The sequence below is a fragment of the Rhinatrema bivittatum genome, chromosome 9 (genome assembly GCF_901001135.1).
Source record: "Rhinatrema bivittatum chromosome 9, aRhiBiv1.1, whole genome shotgun sequence".
NCBI lineage: Eukaryota > Metazoa > Chordata > Amphibia > Gymnophiona > Rhinatrematidae > Rhinatrema > Rhinatrema bivittatum.
In genome coordinates, this window is record NC_042623.1 from 119689885 (window position 1) to 119706252 (window position 16368).

Genomic DNA, 16368 nt, shown 5'->3' on the forward strand with positions numbered 1-16368 from the left:
GAAACTTTCTTCTTCGGGGGAGGTCTTAATCACATTGCTCATATTCCAAAGTCAGTCTTACCTTCTTTTACCTTTGAGAAAAATAATTTTATCTGACGTCCTGTCTTGGGTTGACTGTAGACTCTTCCTAAAAAAATTGGAATTTGATAAATTATGTTCATCTCAATTTAGAGCTATCATCAGAGTCACTTCATGAATCATCAGATAAGGCAAAGGTGACTTTTTAGATCTTTGTGTGGACTCCAATTGTGATGTACAGTTCAACCATGGATATTATTTAGATAGTGAGTAATCCTGTTGATCTCAATAAAACTGGGTAGTTTTGCCTCCTTAATTTCCAATATGAATGTGTCTATAGTTTGTTGTTATTCCTTTAATGATGTAAAAAGTTCTAATGATATTTTGTTTGTAATCTTCTTATACAGCCTCAATCTCCGCTTTAATTTCCTCATAAACTTGTGTAATCTATAATAAAAGAACATTAGATCTAAAGTGCATTTATTAAGGATTGCTGCCCACTTAGGGGGTCATTTATCAAAGTGCTATATGGTGTTTTCGCATGCGTTAAGGCATTTTCGCATGCAAAAGCACCATAACGTTTGGTGTGATGCAAATGAGAAAAAGGGGAGGATATTGGGGCGGGAATTTTGTCCACGTGGGATGGGCTCACAGTTTTGCGAAGCCGTATCGTACGGCTTTAACGCAAATTTTAAGTACACCTTTTTCATTTGCGTAAAGCCGTACGAAAGGGCTTTATTGTAGTTGCGATGTGTTTTGCACATGCTGTTTTGAGTGGTTTTATGCTCCTGGAGAACCAGCCAAGCTATCAGGGCCCTCCTGGGGGGAGGGGGGGGGAGAGACACTGCCTAGCCTTAATTCCCTCACGCTAGATAGGTATTTATATCTCTATGAGAGGCCCACCTAGTAACTCGAGGAGAGGTTTAAGTATTAGTGTAGGGATTAGGGGCCACTTTGACATTCAAAGTGAGACGTACAAACAGAACAGTGCTCTCTTGTGAAGATTTGATGACCTTCGGCATGAGGAAACTCACCCAGAGATGAGATTTGTGCAATGTTCTCTCAACCTAGCTTGATGGACTACACCTAAACCTCACCCTGAGTTACTAGGTGGGCCTCCCATACAGATATAAATACCTATCTAGCGTGAGGGCATTATGACTAGTCTCTCTCTCTCTCTCTCTCTCTCTCTCTCTCTCTCTCTCTCTCTCTGTCTCAGCTTAAACCTACTAAACATGGTCCCCCCAGTGGTTGTATGTAGGAAATACAACAATTTTGGCACGTATCGCAAAGTGCGAAAAAGTTATCGCAATTTGCACTAAGGTAGCGCTTTGCATAGGTATTTATTACCATAAAAACACCCCTTTTCCAATCGCATGAGATATTTAGTGCATTTTGATAAATCCAGGCCTTACTTAGGAATTCTGTATTCTCAGTGAATATCCACAGTTCCTTTTTAATTTTAAAGCCCCTAGGTGGTGTTTATTGTTTGACATACTTATTCAAAATTGAATCATGTAATTCTGCTCTGGCTGTGTGTTTATGTAATACAATGAGCATCTAAGATTAGCATTGTGCTGTACATTTAATTTTGTACTTAAGTGACAGTGAGACTAAGTTTTTATATGCAAAAGAAATATGCTAAAAAAAATGTCCTTATCTGTATGTTGTCAAGCAACTTTTGACCAATGATTATACATTTGTGCACATTTAAGGGATTAAAACACAAACTGTTTGTGCAAGCCCTGTGCCTATATATGACAGTCATTCACCATGTTAATCTAATTTGAATTTTAGTCAATATCCATAATTGTTTTGTTGCAAAATGAGATCCTTTATATATTATATTAGATATTGTGAAGCATCATTCTCTGTTGCCCCTCTGAATGTAGAGGTTGCAAATGTCTCCCTTCGGCTGCTGTTGACACAGTTTTGTCCATTGTTACCTCTATAGCAGGGGTCAGGAACCTTTTTGGCTGAGAGAGCCATAAACGCCACATATTTTAAAATGTAATTCCATGAGAGCCATACAATATGTTTAAAACTAAATACAAGTAAATGTGTGCATTTTATGTAAGATCCCACTTTTAATGTACAATAAGTCTCTGAAAATATTACACCAGGCCTTAAGACACCAATACATCTCCTATTAGGAAAACGGACCAAGTCAGGCTGCTATAGAGTCCTACACAGAAACAACACGCCAGCAGAAAACCTCACCTGAATCACGTGCTGTCCCTCACCTAACATAGAATAAAGAGACCAAAACGCATAACAAGAAGCATGCAGAAAAAACTGAATTGGAAACTGCAACAAGCCAGAGTCTCTGTATGCAGTGTAACAAAGGAAAAAAGAAACATCACCCATCCTTATAAAACAAATCAAGAAATATAAAATCATCAGCAGTAAAACTGTACTAACAAAAAGAACATATTTCGAAACAGCTGATGAGAGGAATATCCAATAATTAAAACTCATATAAAACATTTCCAGACACCAACAAAATATTTCAAAATAGCAGACACAAAGATCCAGTAATGAAAAATAATAAGGATACAAAAATTTATTTGCTCTGCATACCTGGGAACGTTTGATATCCAGGTGTCCTGAGATTGTTCTGAATTAGCAGGAGGTGGGGTGGTTTGCTTGGAACTTTCTCCTCTCTCAGTCACATACCAGCGCTCTCTCTCACACTGGCTCTCAATGACACACCTATACACACATGCTCTCAGTACTCACATATACACATGTTTTTTCTCACTCACTTATATAGGCTCTTAATTACACATTTACACACATGCTGTCTATCTTTTCACGCTTACACACACACACAGGCTTTCAATCACATAAATACATGCTGTCTTTTTCTCTCACACACAGACTCTCATTCACATGCTTACAAACATGTCCTCTCTTTCTCTCATTTACACACAGGCTCTCAATCACATACTCACATGCTCCCTCACCTAAATCAGCTCTCAATCACACACAGACACACATGGTCTCTCTCTCTCATTTAAACACAGGCTCTCAATCACATACTCACATGCTCCATCACCTAAACCAGCTGTCAATCAGACACAGACACACATGATCTCTCTCTTACTTATACACACAGGCTCTTAATCATACATACACATGATTTCTCTCACACACAAAGGATCTCAATCATACACACATACTCTTTCACACAAACAGGTTTTCAATCACAAACTTACACATACAGGTTCCCAATGGTAAACTTACATTCATGCTCTCTCTCTCACAGGCAGGCTCTCAATCACAGACATACTCTCTTTCACATGTACAGGCTCTCAATCATTCACATACATGCAATCTCACTCACACACACAGGATCTCAAACACACACGCTTGCTCGCTCATTCACTCTCTCTCTCCCCCACCCCCACCCCAGGAACTCGCGGCAGCAGCAGCCTCCTCCCAACACTAACCTCCTTCATTTTCAGCCCTCGCGGAGGCGGAGTCCCATCGGCCGCGGTTGAAACTCTTCATTTTCCTCCGAGCCGCGCTGCAGTCTTCTTCCCACAAGCGTGGCCTCTTCTTCTCGCGCAGGCACCCGATGCTCACCACTTCCTCTTCCGGGCCGCGGGAAGAAGAGAGCACGCTGGTGCCGCTCAGCACCGGCGTGCTCTCTTCTTCCCGCGGCCCGGAAGAAGAAGTGGTGAGCATCGGGTGCCTGCGCGGGAAGACTCCCGCGCAGGCACCCGATGACTCCAGCGCTGGCACCCGGCTGACTCCAGTCATGCCGCTGCCGGCGTGCTCTCTCCTCCTCCTCCTCCCCCCCCCCCCCCCCGCGGCCCGGAAGAGGAAGTGGAGAGCATCGGGTGCCTGCGCGGGAAGAAGAGACCACACTAGCGTGGTCTCTTCTTCCGCGCAGGCACCCGATGCTCACCACTTCCTCTTCCGGGCCGCGGGGGGGGGGGGGGGAGGAGGAGAAGAGAGCACGCCTGTGCCGCTGACTCCAGCTGTCCCGCCGCGTTCCGCCCGGGCTGACAGCATTTTAAGCCCGGGCGGCGGAGGACCGGGGAGCAGCTGGGTCAGCGGGGAACCGCGAAGTGTGGCGACACTTGTCTGCGAGCCAGATGCAGCCCTCAAAAGAGCCATATCTGGCTCGCGAGCCATGGGTTCCCGACCACTGCTCTATAGTTTCACCACTTGAAGATCCTCCTTGGTTACTGTTGAACTTTGATAGTGTAAGTAAGCAGGAAATTTCCTTGCCGCCAGGATCATATCTAAACATCTGGGAACTTGTTCTCTTCTCTGATGATGCTATGGGAGATGATGGCTTGTATTGATTATACCCTTAAGGCAAAACTTCTTGATAATCAATTGGATGTAAAAGCTTTACAAGAAAGTTCAAAAGGAGGGAGATTCTTTACAGAAGATTGAATCTGGAGCAGAAAGGTTAGAAACTAAGATGTTGGGGTCAGTTGCATTATCAGCTTCTCTTGTGAAGGGCAGTATATATTTAAAAGGGAAAGTTGAGAATCTGGAAGATGTAGACAAAAATTAAATATTCTGGATGATGAACTTTCCAAAAATGTTGGTTCTGCCAATTTAATTATTTCAATAAGATAATATCCCACAAAACAGGCAATTAGGAACAAAGTGTCCCGGTAATCATTTATTCGCAACCTGTTTTACAACTTACAATTTTTTATTCATAGCGACCCAACCTTGTGCTATCAGTTTACATACACTTTATTGATACGTTCTTAAAACACTAACTCCAACATTTAGGAATGTAATTCCCAATAACCTCATTCATACAAAACCCTCATCCACGCCTTATACATACATCACCCACCATATTACCATCCCCACGTTTAAAACATATATTAAAAAATTCCTGATCTCAAAATTCCAAATATTGTATAACATATATTTTATATCATTCAAACATATGTAACATTTCCTTCACTTTGCATATAATTTTGTTTCTTTTTTACACACGATTTTATCCTTAAACATAGGTAAATTTGCTTTCACTTTACATATAATATTATTTCCTCCTTTATCCTCAAACGCTGGTATATTTTCTTTCACTTTACATACGATCTTATTTCCTCTGAGAGCCTCGTTTCGCCTTGTACCACAAGGCTTCTTCAGGGAGATTCAATAAACCAACCCTCTTTTTTCACAAATCACCCCCGTATTCTGTTCTTAATATCCTTAATTCTTAAACATGGTCCAGGTCGCAAAATTCCACCTCTATTAGAAGCAAATTAAATCCATTTGTAACCACTTTTATAATCATTTTATCATTCTCCTAGAAGCCAACAATAACTCCTATACTTCTGAATATTTTACTGTATGTAATACTGGTGCAGTAACACAAAGTATTCCCATTCATTGTTTTACCAAACAATGTGGAGAATGCTCAGTTTGTAAACATGTTCTTAGCAATAAATCGTTCTGCATTCCCCATTTGAAATTTCCACATATTATCAAAGGACATTTTACGTGCAATTCTAGTAAAGTAATCTATGCAATTATATGCCCATGCAATTTGGTTTATATTGGGCATACTAAGCGGACCATTAAAACACATATTATTAAACACAAAAGTCGCCTGAACTGGCAAAGTTGGTGCACCTCTAGTAGCTCATTGGCAGGCAATGGAACATAAAATCGAACATTTAAAGTTTTTTGTTATACAGCAATGTAAAATTAACCAACAAGGGGCAGAAACCAGGTTACTTAAGAAAATTGATCAAAGGTACATATTTAATTGGAGAACTTTGGTCCCCTTTGGGCTCAATGAAGAATTAGAATGGGAGTTTTTTTATGGATCACTGTGAAGTGATATGTTTAATGCTACCATCTGGGATTTCATAAAGTTTGTTGAAAATCTGTATACTACATGGTTGCCAGGTAGGGTGACGTGGGAGGTAGTTTAAGTGTTTTATTGGATAGAAAGGATTTACATAGGACTTTGTGGATGAAGTGATGATGTTTAGTGTTACCATCTAGGTGTTAATAAAGTTGGTTGAAAATTTGTAAACTACCTGGTTGCCAGGTGGGGTGATGGAGGCAGCCCAAGTGTCTCATTGGATAGTGCGGATTTAAATAGGGCTCGGTGGTTGAAGGATTGTTAATGTGTTCAAATGCTGTGGATGCTCTCAGCGTATGGAGAAATGTCGGGGTGAAAATTGTAAAGAGAGGAGAGCTGGCGCAAAGACTGTTAAAGAAGGCATTTTGATGTTCGAATAGTAAGTAGTTTTTGTTGATTTGAGATGTTTGTTCATGAGGTTGAGAGTACTAGGAAATTACAGCAAGTGATTATGTTGCAGATTGAAGAGAGTCAATTTATGGTGATATGAGCAAGGGGAGGTATCCCGAAAAGCCCTGAGACATGATATTTGAATAGTAAGTAGTGTTTTGTCATGTAAAGGAAATGGCAGGGTTGATAGTGAATTGTAAAATTATTTAGAGTATTTGTGTTTTAGGCTGAGGAGAAGAAGATCAGTGCAATATCTGTGAGGGAAGGTATACCTGTGACTCAAATGTCTGAATAGTAAGTAGTTTCCAGATATAGGGCTAGCTGCAGGGTCACTAGTAATGTTAAATCGGTGTTAATGTCTATGCTTCAGTTTAGAGAAATGTAGGTTATAGTGTTTATGCTTTAGTTTAGAGAAATGTAGGTTTGGTAAAACAATGAATGGGGAAAAATGAATGGGAATACTTTGTGTTACTGCAACAGTATTACATACAGTAAAATAGTCAGAAGTATAGGAGTTATTGTTGGCTCCTATGAGAATGATAAAATGATTATAAAAGTGGTTAAAATGGATTTAATTTGCTTCTAATAGAGGTGGAATTTTGTGACCTGGACCATGTTTAAGAATTAAGGATATTAAGAACAGAATACGGGGGTGATTTGTGAAAAAAGAGGGTTGGTTTATTGAATCTCCCTGAAGAAGCCTTGTGGTACAAGGCGAAACGAGGCTCTCGTTGGAGGAAATAAGATCGCATGTAAAGTGAAAGGAGGAAATAAGATCATATGTAAAGTGAAAGGAGGAAATAAGATCGTATGTAAAGTGAAAACAAATTTACCTATGTTTAAGGATAAAATCGTGTGTAAAAAAGAAACAAAATTATATGCAAAGTAAAGGAAATGTTACATATGTTTGAATGATATAAAATATATGTTTAAGAGATATACAATATTTGGCATTTTGAGATCAGGAATTTTTTAATATATGTTTTAAATGTGGAGATGGTAATATGGTGGGTGATGTATGTATGAGGTGTGGATGAGGTTTTGTATGAATGAGGTTATTGGGAATTACATTCCTAAATGTTGGAGTTAGTGTTTTAAGAACGTATCAATAAAGTGTATGTAAATTGATAGCACAAGGTTGGGTCGCTATGAATAAAAAATTGTAAGTTGTAAAACAGGTTGTGAATAAATGATTATCGGGACACTTTGTTTTGTCTCTGTTTTGTGGGATATTATCTTATGGATGTTCAGAGGATATGCATGTTACATATACCTTAGTAATTTAATTATTTCAGCGTTGTTTAATTGTAGTATAGAAAATGAATACAAAAAATGTTACCTCTGATTGTAAATGCCTTTTCATTTTAGTTCATGTGTGGAAAGTGGAAGTTTTGGAAAAAAGATAACCTATGAAAAGATTCTGATCTGTGTGTTATGTCTGAGGAATTTTTGAAGTTTTGTATGTTAGAAGCTTATTTAGAAGGCAGTTTTCAAGAGCCATTTACATGGGTAAAGGACGGTTTAAAAATTGCTTACCTTCCCCATGGGTAAAAGTATGGGTATTGCACAATGCACATACTTTTACATGCATTGAGTGGTGATGTTCCCAGAGGGGAGGGAAATGCGACAATGCACATATTTTGAAGTGAACAAGAATCCACAAAAAAAGCAGGCGCAGACTCCAGGAATGCTATTTCGCTAGGCAATTCTCAACTAGAATGTTTGCATGTACTTTCTCTTGGAGAACTGGTGCAAAGTCCATGGGTAAAAGTACCAATGGACTTTGCAGCTATCCAGCATACATTTGAAAATTCCCCCCCGTTAGTGATAAACTATTTTCTGTTAAAAATAAGCAATTTTTAGGTCAGAATATAAACAATTTTCTAGATTTGGCTATAGTGATGCAGGTTAGGTGGTGGCGATTTCATGATTTTCGAGAGGATGTTTTGGATATTGATGGTAGGTAAGTTCTTTTTAAGGCACCCTGCAAAGTGGTGTATCAAGAAGTCATGCCTGTTTTTTTCTTTGACTCGGAATAGTTGAGTACTTTTATGGCAAATAAGCAACCATAAGAGTATGCAAAGTATGCAGAAGTTTTCCTGAGTCTTTCTTCTCTTCATTATTTGAAATAGTTTGATAAATATTTATATTTTTTCTTTTGGGCATGTATTATTTTGCAGCTTATGACTATAATATCTTGGATTCTTATGGTTAGAGTCTTATTAGAATAAATGTTGCTTATTTTTTGTTTGTTTAATTATCAGAGATAGGATTTGGTTTCGTTTTTTTGTTGTCTTGGAAGGCATGTACTTTTTGGTCTGTCTTATCATAATTTTGGAAATCGGCAACAACCTTTAAAAAAAACAAAACAAAAATTAAAAAAAAAACTGCTGTGCAAGAAATGAGATGAGGGTAATTTGGGTAATAGAGAATTATTCAAGCATCTTAAATCCAGACCTGCCTTCTCTACCATCCATATTTTAAACACATGATCCTGACTTTTCTAGCCATGAGCAAACTGATACTTCTGTGTCCATATCAAAGCAAAAAGTCTTTATGAGAAGCTGATATATCAACAAATTTTAATTTCTGGATGCCAGGTACAAATGGTAAAAGAGCTTTTTCTGAGGAGAAGAAGGGTATGTCATATGTCTAATCCCAGCTGGCGAAGATTTTTTCAAAGCTTCTAGAAGCTTTGGCATACTCTACCAAGCATTTACATGATGTTTTACAATACCACCTCAGTTCTAGTTTTTCTGCAGAACCAAATAGTTGCATAATTTTCTCTGAGAAATTTTTCAAAATTTTACATGTTTTCATCATGGGATTTCTCGGTTTGCCTTGTCTTGCTCTTAAGCTCACTGGGTTGGTTTTTTTAATGTGTTAATATTTTCTTAAATTTGCTGTTGACCACCGTGTGCATCAGTATTGGTGTATCAAGGGGTATCTGTCTTTTCTTTTTTTCTTTTTTGTTAAAATCAAGGTGTTAATTTTTCACCCAGTGTCTAAAAAGAGAGGAGGACCAGCAGTTTCAACAAGTGCCCTTGGCACAGATGCATCATATTTATCATGGATCCCCATGATAGATGTGTGCTATACCTGGGGGGCAACCACAGCTTCTCGTAATGTTCCACTTGAAAAAAAAAAAAAAAGACTCCAAGAGACATTGTTCTTACCTGAAGCTCATGGAGAAGCTCTTTGGGAAACATAAGTTCAGCCCATTGGCATTGAAGGGCCTAGGAGGGGCACCGGTTCCTATAATGGTGCATCAATATTAAATAAGCATTTTTCTCCCATGACATCAAGCACCATTAAAGGGCTAGGATGACACTATCATATATCTCCCCTTATCCGATGAAAGTAAAGGATTCTGCTTTATTGATACTGGCATTGGGCGAAGGTGAAGAAGCATTGACATTATCCCCATTAGTGGTAATATCAGGAGTGGGGAGAATGTTTGCCGCTGTAAATCTTCCATAGCATTCCCATAGAGAAGGCACTTTAGCCTTTCATCAATGTCTGGAATCACAACAGCCTCCAAGGGCCCAGATGCCAGCTACTTATCTTTCTCAAATATCTCAGGAAGATGTGATTACAACTCCTGTTTCCCATGCATTGTTGGCATTTTGAGGATAAAATTGGGGGAAAACTGATCCAAACTGCCCTAGGAGATCTATTGACAGTTGGTGGTATTTGTTTTGATCTATACCCTAGATAAATCACTTGGAAGAATGTAAATTGCTTGAATTCTTGACAAGTTATTTAGAAGAGTGAATTTTTAATTGCCAAAAAAAAACAAAAGGTGGGGGGGGCCCGGTACATGATTATACTGATAATGCTATAGCCGTGTGTGATGGGTGTTTGCATGTAATATACCAGAATGTTCCGAAAACAATTTGATTCACCATACAGCAGAAGTGGGTAAACTTTTTTTTTTTTAAACAGAGCTACATTACTGGTGCTTATTGTAGCCTGGGAGGGGGGAGTTCCCCCTTAGAACTCTGTGAGTGGGGCATTACAGTGGCAAGAATACCCCATAGTGAGAGGACCAAAGCAGCAGTCATGCCAATAGAAACTGTAATTCAATACAATTCACAAATAGAATAACATCAGATTGGAACATTTTTATATGAGGGTTTTTTTGTTTTTTTTTACTAACACCCACAAAATACCCAGGGCAGGATGTATGAAGCAACAGGCACATCACATCATCGATACTATATAATAGCAGTGGTCACTTAAGCTTAAAAACTTGTGGCTGACTTTTTAGACTTTCTTTGCGCGCACACACATGTGCACACGCATACACACACAATAACCAATAATTAAAACTAGTAGTGACTTAAAAAAAATTCCCTACTTTCCATACTTAGGAACTTTTGATTTCCAGAAGCCCTGAGATTGTCATTGATTAGCAGTCAGAGAGGAAGGGGGATTGTTGCATACACGTGCTCTTTCTCTCATCCACACAAACATACACATGCTTTCTCTTACCCTTCCACATGCAGTCACCCTCATTGGCTCCCTGACTTACTCACACGCTCCTACTCACACTGGCTCCTTCACAGCCACACCCCTCAGGCAGACTCCCATTCATTCTCACACGCACAGATCTCTAGGCAGGCTGCCATTCATTCTTACACCTACACCGAGATCCCCAGGCAGACTCCCATTCATTATACATATACACCCCCTCAGGCCAGGCACCCATTCGTTCTCTCACACATACAGACAGATCCCCTGGCAGGCACCCATTCATTCTCTCTCTCATACACACACACACAGCTGAATGCCCCTGGCTTCACAAAAGAGGTGGTACATGTGATGCACTTTCTTCCTTCCTTAAGGTCTCCAGGCCCAGATGGGCTGAATTCTGATTTTTACAAAAGGTTATCTTCTCCATTGATTAGTCTTTGTGTAATTTATATCTGGCCATAGTGAATCAAAGGTTGTTGCCCAGAACAATGCAAGAAGAGGTTATTACTTTTATAGCCAAGCCAAGGGCATGATTTATATACATAGCTTCCTATAGGCTCATTTCTCTTTTAAACCAAAATGTCAAAATAAATGCCAAAATAATAGCCATCAGATTGAAACCTATGTTAGTGTCTAATTCTTAAGATGGATTTGTGATGGGGCAGCTTTCCAGCATTAATGATTGGAAAGTTTTAGCTGCTTTGGGAGTTTGTGTGAGAGGTTGGGGTTAGGGATTTCTTGATAGTTGGGTTAGTTGCTGAGAAGGCCTTGATAGGATCTCTTGGTCCTTTCTCTTTTGTATCTTGCAGAGAATGAACTTTCTTAGTGAGATTTTGGAGTATTTGCATATCTTTTATTCTAACTCAGCAGCACATTTTAATGAATGCGTTAAGGTTTTTTTTTCTCTACAAAGAGGGACTAGGCAAGAGCATCCTTTGTCACATCTTCTTTTTATCTTGTCTTTAGAGCCCCTAGTGCAAGCTTTAGAAATGGAGCCAAAAATATTGGGTATTCCCATCCAGGATATGTTTGTCAAACTATTGCTGTTTGCTGATGATATTTTACTTCTTTTGTCTGAAACCAAGCAATGCTTAGCAGTTGCCCATGAAATATTGCAGGTTTATGGTAGTTTATCTGATCTCAAATTGAATCTGGAGAAGTTGGAAGGGCTGCAAATGACTGGAGGCCTAACTTCTATTTGGAGTTCTTTTCCGCTTAAGTGGACAGAAGGTAAGTGTAAATATTTGGGTTTGTGGCTGCTCCAGGATCTTTCTTGCTTGTGTGCAGTTAATGTTCCCAGAATTTTGAAAATGTTTGGTCAAATGGCTGGTTCATTTTGCCTTCATTTATCTGTGGCAGGATTATTTCCTAAATTGTTTTATGTTCTTCTTATGCCTTCTACATTACTCTGATCTATAGATATTTTGGTTCTTAACAGATTGGGTTCCCATTTTAATTGGCATGGAAAGAAGCCTAGATTAAGTAGCAGTAATGCTTCCTGGATGGTGGATTGAACTTTCCCAGTTTTAATGTTTATAACATGGTTGTCTTGATGGAACCCTTGACCAATAGGTTGAGGAATATGTGGCATTTTGTGGATCTAGAGCTTGAGCAGCAAATAGTGTTTGATTTAAAGTATGTGTTGTATGCAAATAAGGCTTAGCTATCCTGTGATCTTGCCCCTCATGTTTTGGCTGCTTCTGTTCAGGTGGCTTAGACGTTTTTGAGGGAGTGTATAGCGGTATCAGTCAGTGTTTCTCCCTTACTGCCAATTTTGGGGACCCCTTCTTTTCTACCTGCAATTTTATACCCATGCTTTAAGAAATTGTTTGATAAAGGAGTTTTGACCTTAGGTGACTTAATGATTCCAAATTCTGTTTGTGGTATCCTTTTATATTTGCCCCTGGAGAAGGGGTTTATGAAAACAGATTTCTTTATTAACAACACTGGTAAACAAATTTCTGGGAACGTTTTGTTTTCTGCACAACCTTCAGTGAAACAAATAGATTTTAACAAGCTGAAGACAAATTATGCATTTATTATGTCTGTATCACGTACCGTTTGCCAGAAAAGCGTGATCTACATTAAGCATTGTTATGTGTCTGTAGCAGCATAAGCTATAATGGCAATGTTGGCACCAGAAAACAAAACTAAAAATGTTTTGCTGCAGATTTTCGTTTATAATCACTGTCCAACGCTTCACGGATGAGAGTCCAACAATAGTCACCCAGCATGGAGGGGTTCCACTTGCCTTGATACCGTTTCGCCATTTTGACAATGTCTTGATGAAACCTTTCATCATGTTCGTAACTCACAGCGCCAAGGTTGTCTGGGAAGAAGTCCAAGTGGGAATGAAGAAAATGTATCTTAAATGACATGTTGCACTTCATCAATTTGTATGCCTGAAGCAGTTTTTCAACCTGTTCGACATAGTCTGCTGCCTTAAGTTACAAACAACATTCTTGAAGGCTGTCCATGCACCACATTCTGTACCTTGCAGAAGACCATCAAAGTGACTATCCTTCATCACAGCTTGGATTTGTGGGCCAACGAAAACACCTTCTTTTATCTTGGCGTCACCTATGCGACATCATGGAAACAAGTTGGAATCTTGCAGCCGAGCTTGGGCTTGCCCGAGCAAGTTCTGGCGTGATCAGGCAGAGTTTCTTGGTGTATTTTTTAAAAAGTTAGTCTGTTATATGTTACGTTGCTTATGGCTGTCAAAAATACGACATGAATTTTAAAAATCATAAAAACTACTGTCCAGCAAGAAAATATATGTACGTGAGATTGTTTTAAAATTTCACAATTATTATAACACAAAATTGGCCATTTATCAAAAACCTTACGTGATGTACAAATTTTGAAGTAATATCTGCGATCAGCATCAAAAAATCTATTTGGAACACCAAAAAGCCTGAAGGAAACAAAAACTTTGTTTACCAGTGTATTTAGGGTCCTTTGTTTTTAGTTTAAACTTATTTTCACCCATAAATTCCTGGATTTTTCCAAAAGTGACAATCTTTTTAAACTGATTTTCACCATAATTTTAGGATGATTAAAGAACAACTCCAAAACTTCAGTTTTTGAAGGTCTCTAGCAATTGCTGGAAGCCATTGTGAGCCAAGCACCTGCAGCATTTCAAGCCCTGCCCCTCGCCAGTGACAGTGCTCATCTACCAGTGCTGCTGTTATGTCATTTAAAATCCATCTTCCCTTTCCTGCAGGCAGCCAAGGTGGCCTGCTGCTTGGTGCTGCCAATTCAGTATTTGAAGCAGGCCCTGTTCACCAGAAGCACTTCTCTGTAGGCTTTTTGGTCCTGCACAAAAAAAGAAGTGCAGTGCTGTGGAATGCGGGAGCCTAAGTAAATGTGCTGCCAATAGGGCCGGAGAGAGCAGGAATTAAGCCCGTGCCAAGTAAGAAAAGTAGGCCCCTATGTAAGGTTCTGATGTGATACTTAAGAGAAATCGTTTTCTAAATTTCCCAAATAATTTTTATTTATTTAAGGATTTACGAGCTTTTTTGTTAGCAAATTCTTCAGTTACAATTGAAAAGTCAAGTAACTTTGCTATATCACTATTCATATTCAATATAGCCAATCCATTTAGTCGTTCTTATCCCATTGTCGATCCCAAATAGGATTTAATTAATTTTATGACACTAAAGCTTCTTTCATTTGATGCCACCGTTGCTGGAAGTGTCAAGAAAATTCTCAGTGCAATAAGGACATTCGGAAAAATATTAGGTAACTTCAAACTCAATATTTGACCATAATTTTTTTTTCAGTGACATATCAATTTTAAAATTTACGTTGAACACTCTCTTAAGCAAAGCTATTTCATCGAGAAGTTCAACTGAAACTTGATTCGCATATTGGCTCACAAATCTGTTAACTTTTTGAAATAATTTGTCTTCACTCAAGTTCTTAAAGTCCCATAAGAAATCAAAATGGTTGCATATTTCTTTAACTGCAGAAATCGACGCTTAAGCCCATCAAGTACAAAGTCTATTATGTGATGGAAGACTTTCACCATGAAGTAATTTTCTGCATGTTGTTGAGTTGTGTGTGGAACCACGACACAAATTAAAGTTAGTCAATATACCTATTTTACTTGACACGGTTCGGGCTTCTTGAAGTATTTCATCTCACTTGTCTCTAAGCTTCAGAGGATCTACTTGTAATTGATTGATATTGTCTCTTTCTGCGTTCAATGTTGCATCACATCATTCCAATAGTAGATTTACCTCATGTATAATTGTTAGCACTTTAATTCAAATTGAAGCCATTAAAACACATTCAAAACTGTCCAAATACTTTTCAATACCACCAAGGTCAGCCTTACATTCTGCTGTTAAGCTTGAAAGCTTGCTCGCCTCTTTTACAGCATTTCTAATACTTCCCAAATGTCGAGCAGTAGGTCGACACAATCTATCCTGGCTGACCACCTCGTTTTGGACATTTGATGGAGGGATACAGGAACATGTTTTTTCAGTATTTCCCACCTTTGTGAACTAGAGCTGAAGATGATATACATTTTTTGAATCGTTCCAAAACATGCCTTCTTTACATGCCTTGGTACTATTCGCTCCGACTAAATTTAATGTATGGTTTGCACAGCTTGAAAACAAGCAATTCTTATTTTTTTTCTTTCAATTTAGCTTGAACACCATTGTACGTGCCAGCCATATTGGCACCATGTTCATATGATTGACCTACACAGTCATCAAAGTTAAGGTCAAAACTATTGAGGACTTCAAAAATGTTTTCAGCAATTTCTTCACCAGTCTTTTTAGGGAAATCACAAAACATAATAAAGCATTCTTCAATAGAAAAGCTTGTATCTGTAACTTTAACATATCTCAAGATAAATGACAGCTGCTCTTGATGAGTATAATCACATGTTCCATCCACAGAAATAGCAAAATATTTTGCTGCTTTAACTTCTTCTATAATTTTTTTCTGAACAAAAGAGCCACAGATTTCAATAAATTTGTTTTGAATATGATGAGAGAGATAATGCACCTGAAGGACAGGAGTTATTTTCTTGTGAATTATGAACTTGTGCAACATGATCACTGAGAACCTGGTCATTCTTGCTCAAAAGCTCAACTAGGCCCAAAAAGTTACCATTAGTACTCTCTCCTGTTCGTTTGGAAGATCCACGTAATGCAAATCTTCTTTCAGCCAAAAAAAATCTAAAATTCAACGAAGGATCTTCTTCCATTTTTCACTTTCTGCTTAAGCTGATTAACAACAAAGTTATCGATCGTAGCATTACATGTAACTGCTTTCATTGCTTCCTTCCAAGTGATATAATTTCCATTATATATATTGGAATTTTCATGAATTTGGTACACTGTCTTTCAATCTTCACCATCCTTTTGCAATATCCCAACCTGGATGTTCAGCTAATGTGCTTACATTTGAAGAAACTTCTCTTTTGTTGAACAAAAAACAAGGAGCACAATACAAAGAAATATTTTCTTTACTCCAACACAGCCAATCTCTTTTATATTTTTCCCCATTCTTAAGGGTCACTGTAAAAAGTCTAACTGGAAAAGAATGATTATCCTTATCATTAGGAACATTGGTTGGTGTTTCAAAAGCTGGAACTTTCAGTGTGAAACTTG

The 16368-nt window shown here is 38.5% G+C and overlaps 1 protein-coding gene across 7 annotated transcripts in view; it reads left to right on the forward strand.

Annotated features, from left to right (window-relative positions):
* Nucleotides 1-16368, forward strand: part of USP15 (ubiquitin specific peptidase 15) — a 401393-nt gene that overhangs the window by 119582 nt on the left and 265443 nt on the right. The window contains exon 1 of one of the 7 annotated variants that reach the window (XM_029615763.1): nt 11885-11968. The exons of the other annotated variants lie outside the window; for them this stretch is intronic. The gene's annotated coding sequence lies outside the window, so the exon portion shown is untranslated. Of the gene's footprint in view, nt 1-11884; nt 11969-16368 lie in introns of those variants that run through there. 7 annotated transcript variants of the gene reach the window in all.